This window comes from Chelonoidis abingdonii, chromosome 8, assembly GCF_003597395.2.
Source record: "Chelonoidis abingdonii isolate Lonesome George chromosome 8, CheloAbing_2.0, whole genome shotgun sequence".
Taxonomy (NCBI): Eukaryota; Metazoa; Chordata; order Testudines; family Testudinidae; genus Chelonoidis; species Chelonoidis abingdonii.
The window spans coordinates 30,343,384-30,361,752 of record NC_133776.1 but is presented as its reverse complement, the minus strand read 5'-3'; the positions used below and the strand labels follow the sequence as shown (position 1 = coordinate 30,361,752).

At 41.0% G+C, this 18,369-nt stretch overlaps 1 protein-coding gene across 1 annotated transcript in view; it reads right to left on the bottom strand.

Moving 5' to 3' along the window:
• Positions 1–18,369, bottom strand: part of ZIC4 (Zic family member 4) — a 255,479-nt gene that overhangs the window by 196,913 nt on the left and 40,197 nt on the right. The window lies entirely within an intron of this gene.

The window sequence follows — 18,369 nt, the reverse complement described above, 5'->3', positions numbered from 1 at the left end:
GTACTCCAGATCAGTGGTAATGGTGTAACTGTGGTGAGCTTTAGCCAGGAATTAGTTACATACCAATTAAATAAGTTTGCCATAAACTTTAGCAATCAAAGGAGCACATAAGTTAAATATATACGTGCATCTGAACAGGAACCCTCAGAGTCTGCAAAAAGACTTTCCCCCTATGTTCAAATAATGATGCTGTCATTGTGCCTCACGGGCTTCATGTGCCAAAGAGAAGGAATGAGATAAAAAGCAGACGTGGCCTACTCCTCCAAGCAAAACGTTCATTCACGAAACACAAACCCAGACACATTTTTCAAGAATGTTAGTGCACCCAGGAGCAGCTGTAAGCTCTGCTCTAGCTGTTTACACTTGATTTAACTCAATTTTATATGACTTATTCAGTAAAAATGAGTGTCTGTCATGGTAATTGCTGTATCACTCACATATCAGTATTTGTCTTCTTTAAGCATATACAATACAAGCCTTTAGAGGGGAGTCACGAGTAAAAGTTTGTTCACAAGGCCCTGTGTACTCTGCAGCAGACAGTACCTACAGTCTGCAGCAAGGTCCCTAGATACTGCTGCATTCTGGTGGGACATCTGTGGCAGTTTCAGATAAAAACCTCAGTGTTTTTAGTTTATTTCATTAAATCTGAAAATGGGCAACAGACTCAGACCAGTAGCCTCTCTGTTATTTATTTTGATAATAAATGTAAAGCACTTTGCTCTGTTCCCCCTGTTCTGGTTTTCAATAAGCTGTATATTATCATCTGTGGGTTTCAGAGATAGTAATCCATTAAGATGCATGGGACAGTTCACACCTTCAGCTGTTGTTTCAGTCACATTACAAACTCAGGAAGGCATCAGTGCATCAATTACACACAATTCATATTTTCAAAGTGACCTCAGTAACTCTGAGGGATAGAATTGTAATTTGTGTCTTAAATGAAAGCTGAGATGCTGAAGCAAAACTCTGCAACAAGAGAAGAATGGAAGTCCATGGCATATTCCACCAACAACAACCCATTGAATATGTGGGGGTCTGTCCATATCCTGCTATTAGTTCCTAAGCAGAACCCCACAACAACTTCAGCTGAGAACCCTGCTTAACAAATGGCACCAGCTTTAAATTGTACAATATGTTAGCAAATTATTTCCATAAGTGTGTCTACAAATGGAAGAATAAACCCAAATCAAAGGAGAGAAGGAATAGGAGCCCCTCACCAAACAGCATGCCCACCATTATAGACAGTGCCTTCAGAGTCATATGAGAAACCGAAAAGTTAGTATATGAATAAGGACTTTGTACTGTAGGACAGATTTGTCTGATAATTGTTATTTTATGTGAGACAAAAACGTTTTCTGTGACACCTAAATTCCAAGGAAGAACACTGTATGGTTATGTTCTGGTTTCCATTATAACCAGCTCTCCTTCCAATCCTCACTTATAACTTCCTTCCATTACATTATTTTGTAGCTTAAATTTCCCATGTATGCTGGCTTCCAGCTCAAAGATGAATAAAATGCTGTTCAGTCACTCTGAGTTTGTTACATAGGTGTTGAAGGGAGTTTTAAAATTTAAGCATGTGCTTAAATGCTTTACTGATTTGATTTCAATGGAGCAGGCACCCAAATACCTTTGAATAGCTGGGCCCAAGTGCTTTACACTATGAATAGGAGGCAAGGGGAGAGGCTCCTGTCTTAAGGAAAGTGTTTCCCTTTGTTTAAAGTTTATGAAAATTTAAAAGGAGCATGTTTTCACTGGTTGGTCAGAGCTTTTCTTATAAGGTGTCCTCACCCTACAGTGATTTAGAAAAATGTGCAGAAAAAAATCCTCTGTAAAGGAAGTTGCTCCAGTGAAGTCCCACTACCCCCCTATTTAAGGTTGCTTGGGTTAAGAATGCCTCATCAAACATCTCCTGAGCTAAGGACATATTTTTAAAACATTCTTCAGTCAGGGTTAGAGTTTAGGTTCTCTCCAATGTTCTTAACTCTGCCACACTTGGTTGTGTTTGTCCTTTCCTATTTGTGACATTAAATACATATCAAAGTATATAGTATATCCAAACTGAGCTATTGTGTTAGAATCCTTGAGCCTTGCCTGCTCCCACTGAAATCAGTGGGAGCTTTGATCTTGACTTAAATAGATGCAGGACTAGGCTCCTTCACATTTTGAACATACTGATTTTTGTGGGAGTGAATCATCAGACTTAAATTACATAAATACTGCATTTAACATCTCTGTTGTCTACATATCTACAGCCACAGCCTCATCCTGCAAGCCTTGAGCACTCAAAAATCCCATTTGATGCTACCAGTTTCTTGTATGTAAGATGAATACAGCCTCAGGTTCCTAAATATATAGTTGGGGACCAGATCCTCAGCTGGTGTAAATTGGCAGAGCTCTATTTAAAATCAGTGGTGCTAAATTGATTCGCGCTAGCCTAGATTCTCGATAGCCTTTCGTTATTTTGGGTTTCAGGGAAGTGGGGTGGTGTGTGGATAAGATGAGACACGTCTAGTTGACCAGCTACCTAACAGGCAAATATAATTGGACATCTGTTTCCAAAATGATACATCTAAGGACCTTTAGAGATCTGTTTAATAAAAATAATTCACCTTGGTTTTCCATGTATTGGTAGATTCATATACCAGCCTATTTACATATAAATATCAAACAGACTCCTAAAGGACTCCCTTGCACTCTCCTTTTCTCCTCTCATGTTTATTCTATGAGGAATTTCTTGGACTTGAAGTTTGGGAGAAAGGAGCTGTGGAATAACTCAGTTGTGTCAAGGGACCCGCGCGTGTGCTCTTCAAAAGGTAGCATTTGTTGATCCATTTTTAAAATAAAATCTTGCGTAAACTGCCTTTTATCTGTTGATGCGCCACGGTTCCCTTAACTGTTGAGAGCCGCAGTCCTTTTGGATAAATAGATCTAATTCCAGCCCGGGCAACATATGGAAACCTTATTTCTTTTATCTGGTCCCTCCTAATGCAAGTATTACCTTCCCTGTTACCACCCACCACCACTGGAACTCGCACGCCCTAGATCTCTCGGCGTTCCAAAGGACATCATTGTTGCTGTTCAAGCGCGTCTAATCAGCGCTATTAATGTCCGAGGGCGTCCTGCTCATATAGGACGCTTTAAAGGGCCTCAAATTGGCAAAGATGAATTCCAAGAAGCGCACCCCTCTCCTCCCTTACAAAAAAAAAAAAAAAGTTGACATCAACTCAGCTGAAAAGTAGGTTAATTAAGAGTGTCTAGCAGACCTACCCAGCGGTGACTTACTTCAGGTGCTGTACATTAGCGCTACTTGGCTGAAAAAGGCTTTGTTTTCACCTAGCCCCATAGCCTAGAGTGTCTGAATATTGATTGGCTCTGGATAGCTGATTTCTTTGAAATACACTGAAATACATTGTTCCTGGAAGCTGCATCTTCTCTTCGGTTTGTTTTTTTCGTTGTAATTAAAATATTAACAACACTTGGGTATTATAAATATTACCCTTGGAATTGAAGTGATCTCTGTATTACCAACGCCTGTGGAATTTCTCTAGGGCTGGGGGTGAGGCGAAGAATATTGGAGGTTGTTTGCAAAGCAATCTAAGGGGCGAGGTACTTGGCGTTCCTCAAAATTAACTTACAGTAATTGAGCATCTAAATTTCTGACTGCTTGGAAAATATCGCTCCAGTCCACATCTGCCTAAAGAGGGCAGAAAATCCTTCCACCTCACGCTGAACTCTTTCTTCGACAAAGCTATTGTAACCTGCTCCTTGGCACTCTCTAAGTGCCCCACAGATGTGCTGTTATGTCGCTGGACCTTGCCCCAAATGACTCTGTCATTACAATATGTCCCTTATTGACTCGGCTGGGGACCTCTAGAGAAATAGTCTTTAAGGGCTAGACCCTCTTTTACTAAGCAGTGGCCATTGTAAAAGGATCACTCCGAAGCTGAGGTTGTCAGTCAGAAGTCAGGCTAGTAACAGAAGGCAAAAGTTCCTTCCTAATACAAACCCAGAGGCACGTTTAACTTTTAGAGAGCGTCTGGTACAATGTCTCTCTTTTTTTGTTATTATTAATTGAATGAGGACACGCAGGGGAAAGGAGGCAGGGGTAATGATAATCATGGGATTAAGAATAGGAATAATAAAAAATAAATTGCTGTGCATTCATTCCTGCTGCTCAGGCACTGCTGCATGCAGTTATCCAAAACTAAAATGTCCTATGCAGCAACTTTCCCTCCACCCCCCTTTTTTGAAAAATCTGCTGAAAATGAACCCTTCCTTTTGTGACAAACCATAATAAGAGGAACCCTGGCTCGGGATATCGTGTGTAATTTAATCTGCCATTTCTCCCCTAAAGGGCTTTGCAAAAGTTTTGTGTTCTCTTCGTTCTTGCAGCAACACTTTGTAACGTTCAGAACTGAGTTCATGTTGAAGTCGGAAATCTTGCGGCGAGATTTCTATATAAACAGATGGAATTACTATTTCATTGCAGCCAGACATTGACCAGAGCCAACGGAAATCCACAAAGAAAGACAACCTTTGAGACTCCCCCAGTATGTAGGGTCCTGCTGTAGCTGAAGGATTAAATTTGGCTGGAATTCAGTGAAAATTATTATACCTATTTTGCCAAACAAATCAATATTCCTTGACTCGCTCGAATACTGTCACGCTATAGAACACCTAGAAATAGAGATTAATTCTACCTGTGTTTTCTACTTAGCATAGTTTACTTTTCTGGGGTTATTTTTAAAGAAAGACCTGTCAAGAATCTCTTTCTGAATACATGCGCTTTCACCCTGACTCAATTTCTTTTTCAAGTATTCCTTATAAAGATGAGTAAAATCAAATCCAGTTGTTTATATATCATCCAAAAATCAGACGACACAAAATTTAGCAGAATCTTCTTTGTTCCAATTTACTCTTAAGAGTATTTATTTTTCCTATAAGGCATGCAGCCGATCAGCCACCAGTTTAACGTTCTGGGTGAATGAATAGTAATGTCATCAGTGCTTTCATGTTCTCCAGGAAACTTTTTTTGAAAGTGTGTGAATGAGTCAGATTTTAGCAATCTCACTCTTTTTACAGCATTTGCAACATAATCCCGGTCTGCTTAGTCCCACTATCTTGTAGAAGTTATTTAACATAAAGTGATTTTAAAATTGAAAATATAACAAAGTGGCAGCGTTAAGAAAGTTACCACTGAATGAAAATTGCAAGTCTGAGATGGTATTATTGTTGTTATGACTAGAGTGTGGGCACTCGCTTTATAGTGTTTTCTACCCTAAATTCTGCTCTGTAATAATCATGGAAGGAAAATGTTTTCTAATTTTAGACAAACTTCTGGAACGTATTTGGAGAATGTACCTACTTTCTCTCACCCGCCATCCATTCATGAGAATAAAAGCAACATCATTAGTCTTTAAAAAAAAGTTAGTTAAGTCGGTGCTTTAATAGTATAGAAACTACAAAGTGCGAGCATCACTTCAGACACTAGCATCTGGTTTCACTGAAACTGCATTGTTTATTTGCAGGCATGTCGGATTTATAAACTATCCATGATTCCTTACATTTATCTATAAAAATGCAGATTGGGTCAAAACTATCACCTTTAAGGTCACAGCCTGGAACGGGTCTGCTCAAGGTGAAATGTACATGGCACAAGAAAGCCCATTGGTCTTAAATGCAGTCTAGAGGCACTGTTAATGGATTTAAATGCACTGTAATTTTGCATAATAACAGAGGTACTGGTACTTTGGGGTCTGAATTCCATAACAGAAAACACAATAAGTAAAGAAAGATTTCTTTGATGTTATTTAGGCAAAGGTGGAAGTAATAAAAGAAATTCTTATACATATTTTCACACTATTTAATTAACCACTTTGGAAATCAAAGGGCATTTACTTGATATCTGTATCAACCCTTGTAACAAGAAATAAGACTGTAAGGGATCTTGTTTAAAACATATGTCAAGGATTGTTTTTAAAACAGTTATAAACAACCACGTGTTTTAAAAGACATTTATAAAATAATGAGGCAATACAATTCTATTAATCTTTTTCAGATTATGAGATGATGTATTTAAAACAGCAAAGAGTCCTGTGGCACCTTATAGACTAACAGACGTTATGGAGCATGAGCTTTCTTGGGTGAAAACCCACTTCGTCACCCACGAAAGTTCATGCTCCAATACGTCTGTTAGTCTATAAGGTGCCAGAGGACTCTTTGCCGCTTTTACAGATCCAAACTAACATGGCTACCCCTCTGATACTTGTATTTAAAACAAAGATTCTTTTAAAATTATTACAGTGAGGAATTTGAAACGGAAAGCTGATAAAGCATTAACCAGCAAGATTAATTTTAGAAAAGGAAACATGAGTTAAATATCCTACATTTAATTTCCGATGGCGAAACAAGACAGTTCTAATAAGGTCACGTGTGAGGCGTGATTTTTCTATTACTATTTGCACTGTTTTTGAAGCTCAGTCGCTCACTTGATTTCAACAGCATAAACACATCAGAAAAGTTTGTGCTTGGGGTCTACTTCAAAAGCAAAACAACAACTACAGTAACAGGCTATTTTGATTTTTCCCCTCTAATTTGCAGATTATTTAAAAGATTCCGTGTGCGTGTATTCTTGTGTATTCGGGGCTTCATATTCTATTTGATAACAATAAAAATGACATTAACATGTTTCTTCCAAAAACCGCAACTTTAATACACAGGAGATTGGAGGCAAAACAGAGAGACAGGCAGGCAGGAATCAGTCTCTCTTGAGACTAACCCACCGATTTAAAAGTTACACTGGAAATATTTTTTTACAATGTAAATAAAATTACAGGACATTCGTTGTCTTTTAGAACTAAGCTGCATACTATATTGATGTTTATGTTAGTGTCTTCCATTACCTTTTGCTGTGAACTCTGAAATAACAAAAGTTGGAACCTAAGAAAGTTTCTCATTAAACTACAGCAGTGTATTTATAAATTATATTCTTTACCTATCTCGGTTGTTTGTTTTATTTTTCCCCTCTGTCCCTCTTCCCCTCTCCTCCCGCCCTCACCATAAACACACTTCGTAAAGGGGCTGAATGGAAAAAGGTAGATGTAGAGCTGAACAGCAGTGAACGGTGGCAGTGCTGATGTATTACATTAATATTCACCTGCATTTTAAATATAAGAAAGGGTTTGTATTTAATTAGCTACCGCGATATAATGTAAAACCTGAGTTAGTGACTGAACACAATTCGATAGATAGGTAGACAGATTAGATAACAGGGAGAGGTTTACATAGCTCAGTCTCGTAAGGTATGTAATTTTCCACCAATTTAACCCAATTTATATGCAAAGGATTCTTTATAGTTTTATTCCAAACTTTTTTGGAGAGGAGTTTCCTTTCTTTTTGTGTTTGTACAGTGGACACAATAGCTTGAACAGCAAGGCAATTTTATTTATGTGCAGCTCATTGTCTATTTCACTGAAGATCCGAACCTGCAACCCTTACGAAGGGGAAACTCACACAATGGGAGCTTTGACTGAGGAAGAAGTGCAGGGTGCCTCCCGAAATTTGCATAACTTCCTTAAGAATGAAGTGGGAAGGAGATAAGGGTTGTTTTGATGATGCAGTCTCCGATTCCCTGAAGACAGGCTAATCCGTATACAACCGGGTGACTCATATCTCTAGCTCTAAGCCAAGCCTGGGAATCCTGTCTAAAAAGATGTTTTTATTTTACTTAACACAGTGTTGACGCTCTCATTTCCTTTGCTTTAAGAGGGGGGAAAAAGTCTGAATTTTCCATCAAACCACAAACACAAAATAACATATCCCCAGTTTACCGTTGAGATGCAAAGAAAGCCTCGTTAGCTCTTGGTACTTTTTTTGCCTGGAATTTTTACTTTACTTAAGACCTGAGAATTGTTCCCGCATTTAAAACCATTTACTAGGGGCTCTCGCTAGCCTTTCCTTTATTTCTTTAAATGTGTGTAAGCTGCGGAATTTTCTGACCCATAAATAAGCCATCAAGGTTCTCGGAAGCTCATGAATCTTTGACTGAAGTATGTGTGGGGACTTACACACTTGTTCCGCGTCATGATACTTTAAAAACTTTCACAAAGACAACCCCGGACAAAAAGCACCTCTGTTTAACAAGATAATTCTTGCTTTCAGTTTTATTTCTATTTTCAACTTCCTATTCTTTTGTCCCGTGACATGGCGCTTTTTTCCTCCCTTGGGGACTCTTTTCTCTTCTTTCTCCCCCCTATTCTTAACTGTTTTACAGCCTTGCTTTGTTACTGTCAGGAAAAAATGTCTGGAGAGCCCGGTCTCTTAAAGAAGAAATAGAAAAGGGAAGACTGGAGCTGCAATGTTGCCTATGCATGCAGAACATCCCAATCTGTTTTTGTGCATTGAGTTGGTGAGGGGGCAGCAGGGAGCTTGCACCCAGTCTTAGCTTGGACAATAGGAGGCTGGACAGCTGCACACCCTCAACAAAAGATTCACTCTTCTGTCAACTCTGTTTACTTAGTGTTGTTTCTGACCTCTGTGCTACACTTGTTGCTAATACATATGCTCATCAAACCATTTTAATTGGCTTTCTTCATAAACATTAGTCCCAGCACTTTTTCTGCATGTGTTTCCAAACAACTTAATTGACTTCAGTAATATTCATCTTCTTCGGTTCCACTGCCAAACAACGGGTTTATTTCAGCAGTCTGCCCGCATGCTTCCTAGTCCCGTCAAGAACGGATTTTGCATGGAAAAGGAAGATCTTCGCCTTCGAAAATTGTTTGTTTTAATGTGATCATTACCACACGGGGGGGAGATGGGGATCCTGAAGAAATTAACAAGGGATTTGGTTACATTATGCAGATCGATTATCTATAGATACAGGCATAGATATAGAGAATATACTATGTATTGTGTCCGGGCTAATGTGTATGTGGGGGGGGGCTGTTTGTAGGTAAAGGATGAGCATTTTAGTCATGTTTTCCGTATGCTTTTCTTTGTTTGTTTTTTATTTAACTACCTAGGTTGGTGCCAACCCAAGGAAGCCAGCCATCACCCTGTTGAGTCGATAAACGGTGCATCTAATTTAGAAAGCCAGACTGAGCAGACGCACACGTGGACTTTCATGAACTGGGATCCATAGCTGCCAATCTCCAATGAAATGGAGAGTCGATGACCAAAAAGTCCAAAGAAGGGGATCTGAGTTCCTTCCCACCTCTCCTCTCCTTGGAAATGGTCAGATAGATCTAAGAAGGCTCATGCCAGACCTAAGGTTCCTCCAAAGGGCCGGCTGAGAGCAGCGGAGTAGAACTGCCCGCTCCACCCTGGAGCTAGCAACCAGCGTCTGCCTAGGGACTGGCCGAGTCTCTTGGGAAAGCCGCAGCCTACCCACTTCTTCTCCCGCCGCCCCGGGCTGCAATCCCTCCCTTGCAGGCACAATAAGACATGCCAGCTGACCCATATTAGTATTGTCTAATCCTAGCACGGTCCAGTCTTGAAAGGGCAGAGAAGGGCTGGATGTACCCCAGCCTTCCCTAGTGTTAGCTATGGTTCCAAGCATTCCTTACCGCTGAGAGGCAGCCAGGCACTGCTAGCCCGCGTTTCGGATCAGTGGGGCAGCCAGGCACCGCTGGCCCGGGGTTTGGATACTAGGGGCAGAAGGCACTGCCAGCCCGCGGGTTGGATCAGTGGGGCAGCCAGGCACTGCCAGCCTGCGGGTTGTATTCTAGGGGCTGCAAGGCACTGCCAGCTTGTAGTAGGGAATAGAAGGCAATCCATGGAAAAATTACTGAGCTTAGAATGCATATATCAATTAATATTAATTATTAATATTAATAGGATTATTACTATTATTTTTCATTAATGATTGCAGTTAGGTTTGTGGGGGGGAAAGCAGCCCTAAATTGTTGTTATGATTGTTTTCCCCGGCTTTTATCACCCTTTGCAGGCATTGTTCATGTTGATTGCCTAGCTTAGATATGATGTTGGGACAGCGCCTCCCTTGAAATGGAAACAGAGGCCCTGAATAAAGAAGGGTGGAAAAAAAGTACTTTGTAGTCTGCATCGTCCATCTTTAATTCAGAGACGCATCTATACTCCTGGGAGCGCTGCCTTTGATCTCTTTGATTTTTACACCAGATCTGTTATGGACTAAAATTCCTAGGTTTTCCATAGAAACATCTCCATTCCTTCGGGATATTGATGTTTTCTTCTTCCTAGGGGTTATGATATGGTAAATCAGATTCAGAAAAGCATGGACAATGCCAGCATTCATGGGGCTGGGGCTGGAGGGGCAGAGGGGGGGCTGTAGCCTCTCTCTCTTCTCCCAATGAATCAAAATATTGTTTATTCTGTTGCTCTTTAAACCCAGTCACTTCAGCTGCCTTTCAGCGCCTTCAACTTTGGAAGAGGGGCAGCAGCAGCAGCAGGTTGCGTTGCCATGGGGACCCTACTGTATGGCAGTAGCGCCAGGCCCAAAGACAATGCCTTGCAAGGGGCTTGAAAAGTGAGGTTTCTCCCTTTGCCACGCCGCCACTTCCGATGGAGCAAGCATTCTCCTGTTGGGACCCTCGTCTTGTCACTAGAACAATGGCTATTTTCGCCTGCCAATTTTTCTCTCTCTCCTGCCTTTGATCTATTAAAAAATCAAAAGAACAAAGTCAGGGGAGAAAGGGGGCTTTTGTGTTGATGCACAAGAGAGACTGTTATAATGTTGGTCTGTGTGTGTGTGTCTGTTGATACACAAGAGTGTTATAATGTTGGAGTGTGTGTGTGTAGCAGGGGTAAAGAGGTAGGGTAGTTATCCTAGCGTGGGCTCTCTCTAGCCCCATCGACCCCGGGCGTGGCGTGTGCCAAAGGCCCCCCTCCCTTTCTTTTCTTCCTCCTCCCCGAGGCAGCCACGAATGAAGGGCAGCGTTGCCCAGAGTTTATCCTCCTCATTGTCCCATCACTCCCCTCATTGCCAAACTCACGTGGCCGGTGATGCCAGCAGACGTGCAAGGCCAAGTCGGCCGCTAGATGGCGTCGAAGTGGACACCATGCAGCTCTAAGAGGCAGGAACGGGGTAGACGGGCTTATTAGTTACTATGAATCATAATAATATAGTTGAACTGAACTAAATGTATATATCAGAAGACATAATGGCATTCACGTGAGAGGCATATTTTCTGGGTATTTTTAATGTGTGACGCAGATTTATGAGCTTTTCTAATGATAAATCTGTGTAATCTTCACACGAATAACCATAAACAGAAGTTTCAGGAATCTAGTTTTGCTTTGAAAGCATGATGTTCTGAACTACATGAGCACTTAAAATATAGATTTATTGGCTTTGGGGGTCTTTGAAGTGTGGTCAATAAAACAAAAAAAGTTGGAGTGTCAATAAAAAATGTGCCCATAAATATTTTGCATCTCTGTTCTTCTGAAGGGACAGGAGGCCATGCCAAATGAGGGACAGAGGTGAAGCAAGCCCAGCTGGGGAACTAGGCGCTGTGGGTCACTCTTGCTTTTCTGCGGAAACATGGAACCATTTAGGTCCTTTCCCTTTGCTTTATGCCCTGAACAATAAGATGAATGATCCGGCTTGAAAATTAACAAGATCCTTGCCTTATTTTCTTATATTGTGATTACTAATTTCAGCCAGTTTAAACCCTATTTGACCTTATGTATTGCTAGCATCGCAATGTATTATTTCCTTTTCACTGAGATGTCATAAACACCAAAGAGGACTGGCAAACTCCTTATCCATTGATTAAAATGACTTTGGACCCTTAGCCATGTGGAAACGGGTCCTAATCTGATCTCTTATTACTTTTGTCCTATGAAAACTGGTTTCTCACTTTCTGTGTTTATGAATACATTTCTGTGGGGAAATAAATAATACAGAGGGAAAACCTTTGCAGAACTGACTTAGAAGAAATATATATATATATTACTAAATAGTTTTATTTCTAGGCTGTCTTTATGTTGCTGTGCAATAAAATAAAGTATTTTAAAATGTCTTGTTAAAAACCAAGCAGGATGTTACTAGATGTATTTGCTCAATTAGCCGGGTTTGCTCTGCTGATTCTGGGTAAATTCCATTCGTTTGTGAATGGGGTTCAATACATTCTTCCTCTGTGTAGCTGCTACAGGGGATTCCTGCGCATGGTGCTGTTTGGGTGAGTCGCTGCAGCCGGCTCAGGACGTTAACAACCCCACATGAAGACCATCTGAAAACTTCCCTCTTTGTATGAGTGAAACGCCAAACGAGTGATTCACAATACCTGCCATATCAAGGCGATAGTCAGACCTTTTTCACAGCATATTCTCAAGCCAAAGGCCCAGGCTGTTTGATCACCATTAGAGAAAGCCAACTTGGGCCTTGGCTAGACAAAGCCAGCGTCTGCACTCTGCAGCTAAGAGCAGGTGAGAAATTGCAACCTGACACGATGATGGCTTAATACTTAAGAACATACCGTGCTTAAACAAACAAAACACTATAGAGGGCCCAAGCCTTTGTGGTTCTGGGCACACAAGTAGGCGGGGGAGGCCTGGCTCTCTCTGAATGGATCTCTTTAGAGTATTCTTGTGCATCAGTGTCTGTTCTACACCTGACCCAGCAAAATCCTCCGGTGATGCCTCCCCTTCCTGGGATCCCACTCGTTGCTGTGCTGCGCTTTAGGTGCTGGGCTGCTTTGGACCCGATTCTGCCTACACATCCCACTGACACCCATCCGCCCCACTGGCACCGGGGGGAGCCGGATCAGGCCTTTCTGAATGGCCTTATGTTTGGGAGCGAAGCCTCGGGGCTGTGTGTGCCTCGCTGGCCCGGAAGACAGTGCGTCTCAGATCAGCATCTTCCCTGTGGCGGACCGCCGGGGGGGAGCTCTGCGGTAACCCTGGCAACATGCCCCGAGGGCGGGGGAGGCAGCAGATTTCCAGGGCACTGGCTACTGCACAGACTTCGCTCCTGCCCCCCAGCCCAGCCCTAGGAACCTCCGTCCCCCCTCCAAGCGCTCCCTAGTGGGATGAGGAGGCAGGGAAGCAGGGCCAGTGCACAGGATAGAGCCCCCTTCGCCTCCCCTTTCCATCGGGCGGCGGGGCTTCCCCACCCTGGATGGCCGGGGGGATTCGCCACTGTGAGCTTTTTAGCGCGTCTTTTAGTCAAGGGTCTTCACGGATCTGAGTGCGGGGCTGCAGGCTATGGGGTTCGGGGCCTTTCAACGCTCCTCTTACAGACACTCCATCCCTACACGCGGTTTTAATGCCAGCGTTTGCAAAGCTGCAGTGGGTCCGTGCCTAGAGAAGTAGCAGCTCCTTGAGCTGGGGCAGCGCTGCAGCTGGGGGGGGGGGCTGCGCCCACTCCTCACCCCCAGTTATCCCAAGCTGAAGGTAGAATACGCCTCTCTCCTCCTCCCCCACTCCCTCCCCCGCAGTAATCAGAAACAATGGTGCTAATCTTCTGGCATTTGCGATGCTACAGGGATTCCCACTAAAACATTCCTCACAACAGAGGAAGAACCAATACAAGGCACGTGAGAGGCCAGGGAAGTAATTAGAACTTCAGCTCTGCACCTTGTGAACAAACACGGCCTGGCGAGTGGCCCTGCCTGACCCTCGCTGCCGTTCCCCGGGGCCCAGGGAGGGTGGGGGGAATGAATGCTGCACCAGGACACAATTAGCAGCCTGCCACGGTACCTGCATGAACTGAAAACAGTGAGCTGAAATGTTCTTGGTGAATATTTTATCTGTATAATTAGGCTGACCACAGTAAATCCATCTGGCTATAAATATAGCTGTATATGACTTGTCATCAAAAGTCATTTCATCCTCTCGCCAATGGTCAGGATACAGGTTGCATAGGTAGACGATATGACTACTGATGATGAGTGGCCATAATGAAGACACCATGTTTTTCATTCATCCTGGTGACATCATTACTTAATACTGTGTCCCATCATACCACTAAAATATAAGCAAATTGTATCAAATAGGGAATATTTCAAGACCACCAAAACATTTCCTGATGACCCTAAAACATTTTCATCATATGGTACTGCTAAAGAAAATATTGCAGGCTAGTGAGTCAGAGCTATTGTGTCCCATTGTGTATTTTTTTCTCTCTCGTACACACACAGACACACAAAGTGGAAGAATGAAGAGCCATTGTAACTGATGGATTCACTGACAGGTAATATTAAAATATCATAAAACAAATTTCTCTTTGCATTATTTTTATAACACTCTTGCTTTGCTCTCACCCACTTCATTTATCCGTCCATTTTGGCATTCAGTTTATTTCACTGGCTACAGTGTAAAGGGTGTTGAGAAGGCGACCTAAACACCTCCACATCTCGGTTTTTCTTGTCTAGACAGAAGGTGGGTGGATCCCTATGTACCTAGATCGTAAACTTATTTATTACTTACAGACTGAACAAAGTATATTCAAGCTTCCATGACAACTTCTGAGACATAGCGACTGGGCAATATTTCCTAAACATTACAAACTCTAACTACCAAAAAGAAATCAGCAGGTAATTATAGACTTAACTGTATAAGTATAGGCATCCAAAATCCTAGTTCAACTGTGTGGTAAAAAAAAACCAAAAAGGAACCGTTCTAATGAAAACTTCCTGTACAATAGCTTCTAATTATAATTAGTGTCTTATTCTAATTAGAGTTAACTGCAAATCATAACTAATATTGAAGAGACATATATTTGGCCTTTTCTGACACTAATGTGACCTGTGGACAGCAAATTCATCCTTTAAGAGATGAATAGCTAAAGACAAAAACATTTCGAACCACTTGAAGCATTTATTTCATCCGTTAAAACTAGGTAACATTATGCACACTTCTCAAAAACATTTGTTTGTTAGGTAGAATGCACTATTTGGAAGAACTGACAAATTGTTTAGTGATGCTGGCCAGGAAATAAACCTTGCCTTTACCAAAAATGGTGGATTGTCTATCTTTATTACCTAATAAAGCAGTGTTTGTGAGAAGTATGCATGATGTAACTCAGTTTTATCAGGTGAAATGAATGGTTCAAGATAAGAAAATGAATTCTGAAGATAAGACTACTATGAAATAAATACCTGGCCTGTCCCATAAATATATGGCATAATATAAACGAATCCCCAGCTATCGCTAGACAAAACCATCTATCATTTATGGGACAGGCCAGGTATTTATTTCGCACTAGTCTTATCATCAGAATTCTTTTTCTTATCGTGTAAAAAAGCTATAGTTATTTTTCTAGGCCCAAAAGAATATAAACATCTCTTGCTGAAATAAACCTTTAGTTGATTCTTGGGTATCAAATGCAGTTATTTTAAAATAATAATTTGCCACTACGTTTACAGAACCATCCGTCTTTCTTTAACCTGCAAATCCCTGTTCAGACTGATTCTAATATAAAAATCTTAGATAACACTTTGCATAACTGTGTTGCTCTTAACTGACGCACCTTCCAATAAAAGATTCTAATGAATAGTTTTTCTTTCAGATACAATTCTACAAAAGTGCTAATCCGAAACAATTTTGGGTTGTTGCCCATCATGTAACTGTATATGTTCTAATTCATTTCCTGGCTGATTTGTTTCTCAACCAAGACACTTTTCCTAATAACTGTTCTTTTTTTTGTTTTTTTGTTTTTCTGGTCTACTTGAATTCAGAGTATGAACGGTTTCCACTACAACATTGCTTTAAATATCAGCTGGCTTTAAAATTCACGCTTTCCTCCTTTAGGGAGACTTGTTATGTTATTCTAGGTCTCTGCTGACCTATAAGCCTAAGTAAACATGTGTCCACATCAAAAACAGCCACATAGAAGCAAATAACCTAAGTACCATTTCAGCCTATAGGGAAGGTTGCATCCTCCAGCTGAAGTTGGAGTATCAGCAAGCAGAGCGAACTGCAGTTGAAAAGCCTCTAGCTCAGTGCTCATAACATTCTACAGAAATTTAGTATTAGTCCTAATCTTCAAGATAAAGAGAGTCCTTAATGACTATAGCCTTCAGCATTAAAAGTAGGTACGTCACAAGGGCAAAAATATTTTTTTCAGGACTGGCACATGCACTCTAGGGACATCTATGTGAATAGAGCTGAAGTGATGCAGTCTATATAAATAGATTTGGATCTATTTACTTATTTTTGCTTACAAATGACTGCTCCTGCACCCAGATGAATTATTTTTTCAAGAAGCATTACTACATTTCAGTAAAGGAGATCATATATATTTGTTGATAAAAAATAGTTACATACGAATTTTATTACCGGCAACCAGTAGCAGCTGAAAACTTCATTCCTGTGTTTTGTAACCATACTTTTGCAAGTATGGCTTATTTCAAAGTTATAATGCCGGTTTCTGCGTCTCATTTTGCTTTTAACTGCTAAATTAATGATAGATCAAAATGGGGCTTAATGTATTTTTAATAAGCTGAACTTTTCAAAGTGTTCCTAACTAAAATGTAGCAGCAAAACAAAACATAGTCACTAGGAAGCATGTTCCAAAAAAGTTGAACATTCTTGAAAATCTATCAAAATATTTGTAAATGCAGCTGGCAAATGGTAAATCAATGTACAGCAACTATTTGCAATATGTTTTGTGCTGTTGATATTTTATAGAATGGAAGTACAAGCAAGAATTCAGACTTTAACTCACTTTGTTATATGCAGCTGGGACAATATTCTGTTCTGGAGGACAGCTTTATCACATGCCTCCAAATAATAAAGCAGTCTTTCAAACAAAAGCGTACACCTCAGGTGGCAGTTTATTAATGAATGACTCTCTGTCTGATAAATATTAACAATGAGTATTTTCTGCAGCTAGTCCTCCCCCTCCCCCCGCCTCCCTCCGCCTCCAATCTAATCGTATTTACATCTGGCGGAGAGTTCTAAGGTTCTGGACGTCACATCGACAGTATTCTGATAACACCAAATCGTAACATGCGCTCCTACAACTCTAGCCCAAAGCAACAAGAAGTCTCATCTTTTTCAAACTGAAGGTGGATGCCTTGAACTTTGCCCTCCAATGATAAAATTCAAATAGAAAATGCTGGTTCTCATGGCCGCATTTTTAGGTTTTGTGTGGTTTCTTCCCTTTCAGATAAAAAAGGTCAAAGCATGCAGAATTAATAGAAGAGCATCGGTCGAAATCATTTTCAAGCACATAGCACACAGCATATGATCTGTCCTGCCGATGTATTTCTCATGTGCACGATTGCATTCTCACATAATGTGTTTACAATTGATTTATGCTTACACTCATCAATAGTTGGAACATATTTTATCTCAGTCCTTTGAAAAGTAAACTAATATTGCAGTTAAAACCGTCACATGCTCTACGCTATAGAGTAAGAATCTGTTGATTGCCTTGACCACAAGATTTGTTTTCTGACCTTTTCGTAGATTTAAAAAGAAAAGTCTGTATTCTACACGTTAAACGGTCTCTTTAACCAGCAACTAGCAATGATCCGACATTAATTTATACGGCTTTTACAAATACCTAAGCCATTTAAAATGCTGAACTGGGTTGTGTGTGGCAGGGAACATCTATCTATTGAATAGGCAGTGTCACACGGTAGCATGCTCTCTTGTCAAGGCTGATTGTGTTTTAGGCAAACATTTGAGCAAACATAAAGGCAAAGGTCAAGTACTGTTCAGCTGCAGTGTGTGCTAATTCACCTAGCTAACCAATGGGGCAAAAGTTGCATTTTATGCTAGTACCGCAGACCAAACCATTACGAAGGGCATTATTATCAGTGAGGTCTCCTGTGACAAATTCCACAGAAGTTCGTACGAACTACAGTTTGCAAGAGAAAGTTCCTCCAGGAGTGGAGTCCTATGCCGAGGAGTTTAGATTGTCACGTGTACGCTACACTTTACTCTTTGCTAGAAAGGACCTTGCAACATAATGGTATATTTCTTTTCTTTTCCTTTTCTTCAAAGAAATTAAACCAAACCGGCCACTGCCGGGTGTTAAAGGCGTGGGGCGCTGATATTAACATGTCCAAATGAAATTATGCAGCCGCCGAGTAATAACAGGCATATACAATTTGACTCTGTATTTCACGTGTGTGTGTGTGTGTACGTGTGTGTGTGTGTACGTGTGTGTGTGTGTGAGAGAGAGAGAGAGAGAGAGAGTTTCTTGCATTTTGTACCCATTGTTCTCTACGTTTTTTCAAGACTATAAATCGATATTTTTTATGTGAAATACTGACATGGTTATTTGAGGCTAATCTGCCTATATCATTTTCCAGCGACCCTAGTGATTTTGATATGGAAAAACCTTACCCCCATGCAAGCAAAAGCAGATGTATCCAAGTATTGGTGACGGTTGTCAAACTAACAACATACAGGTCTCCCTCCCTCTCCCTCTCTCTT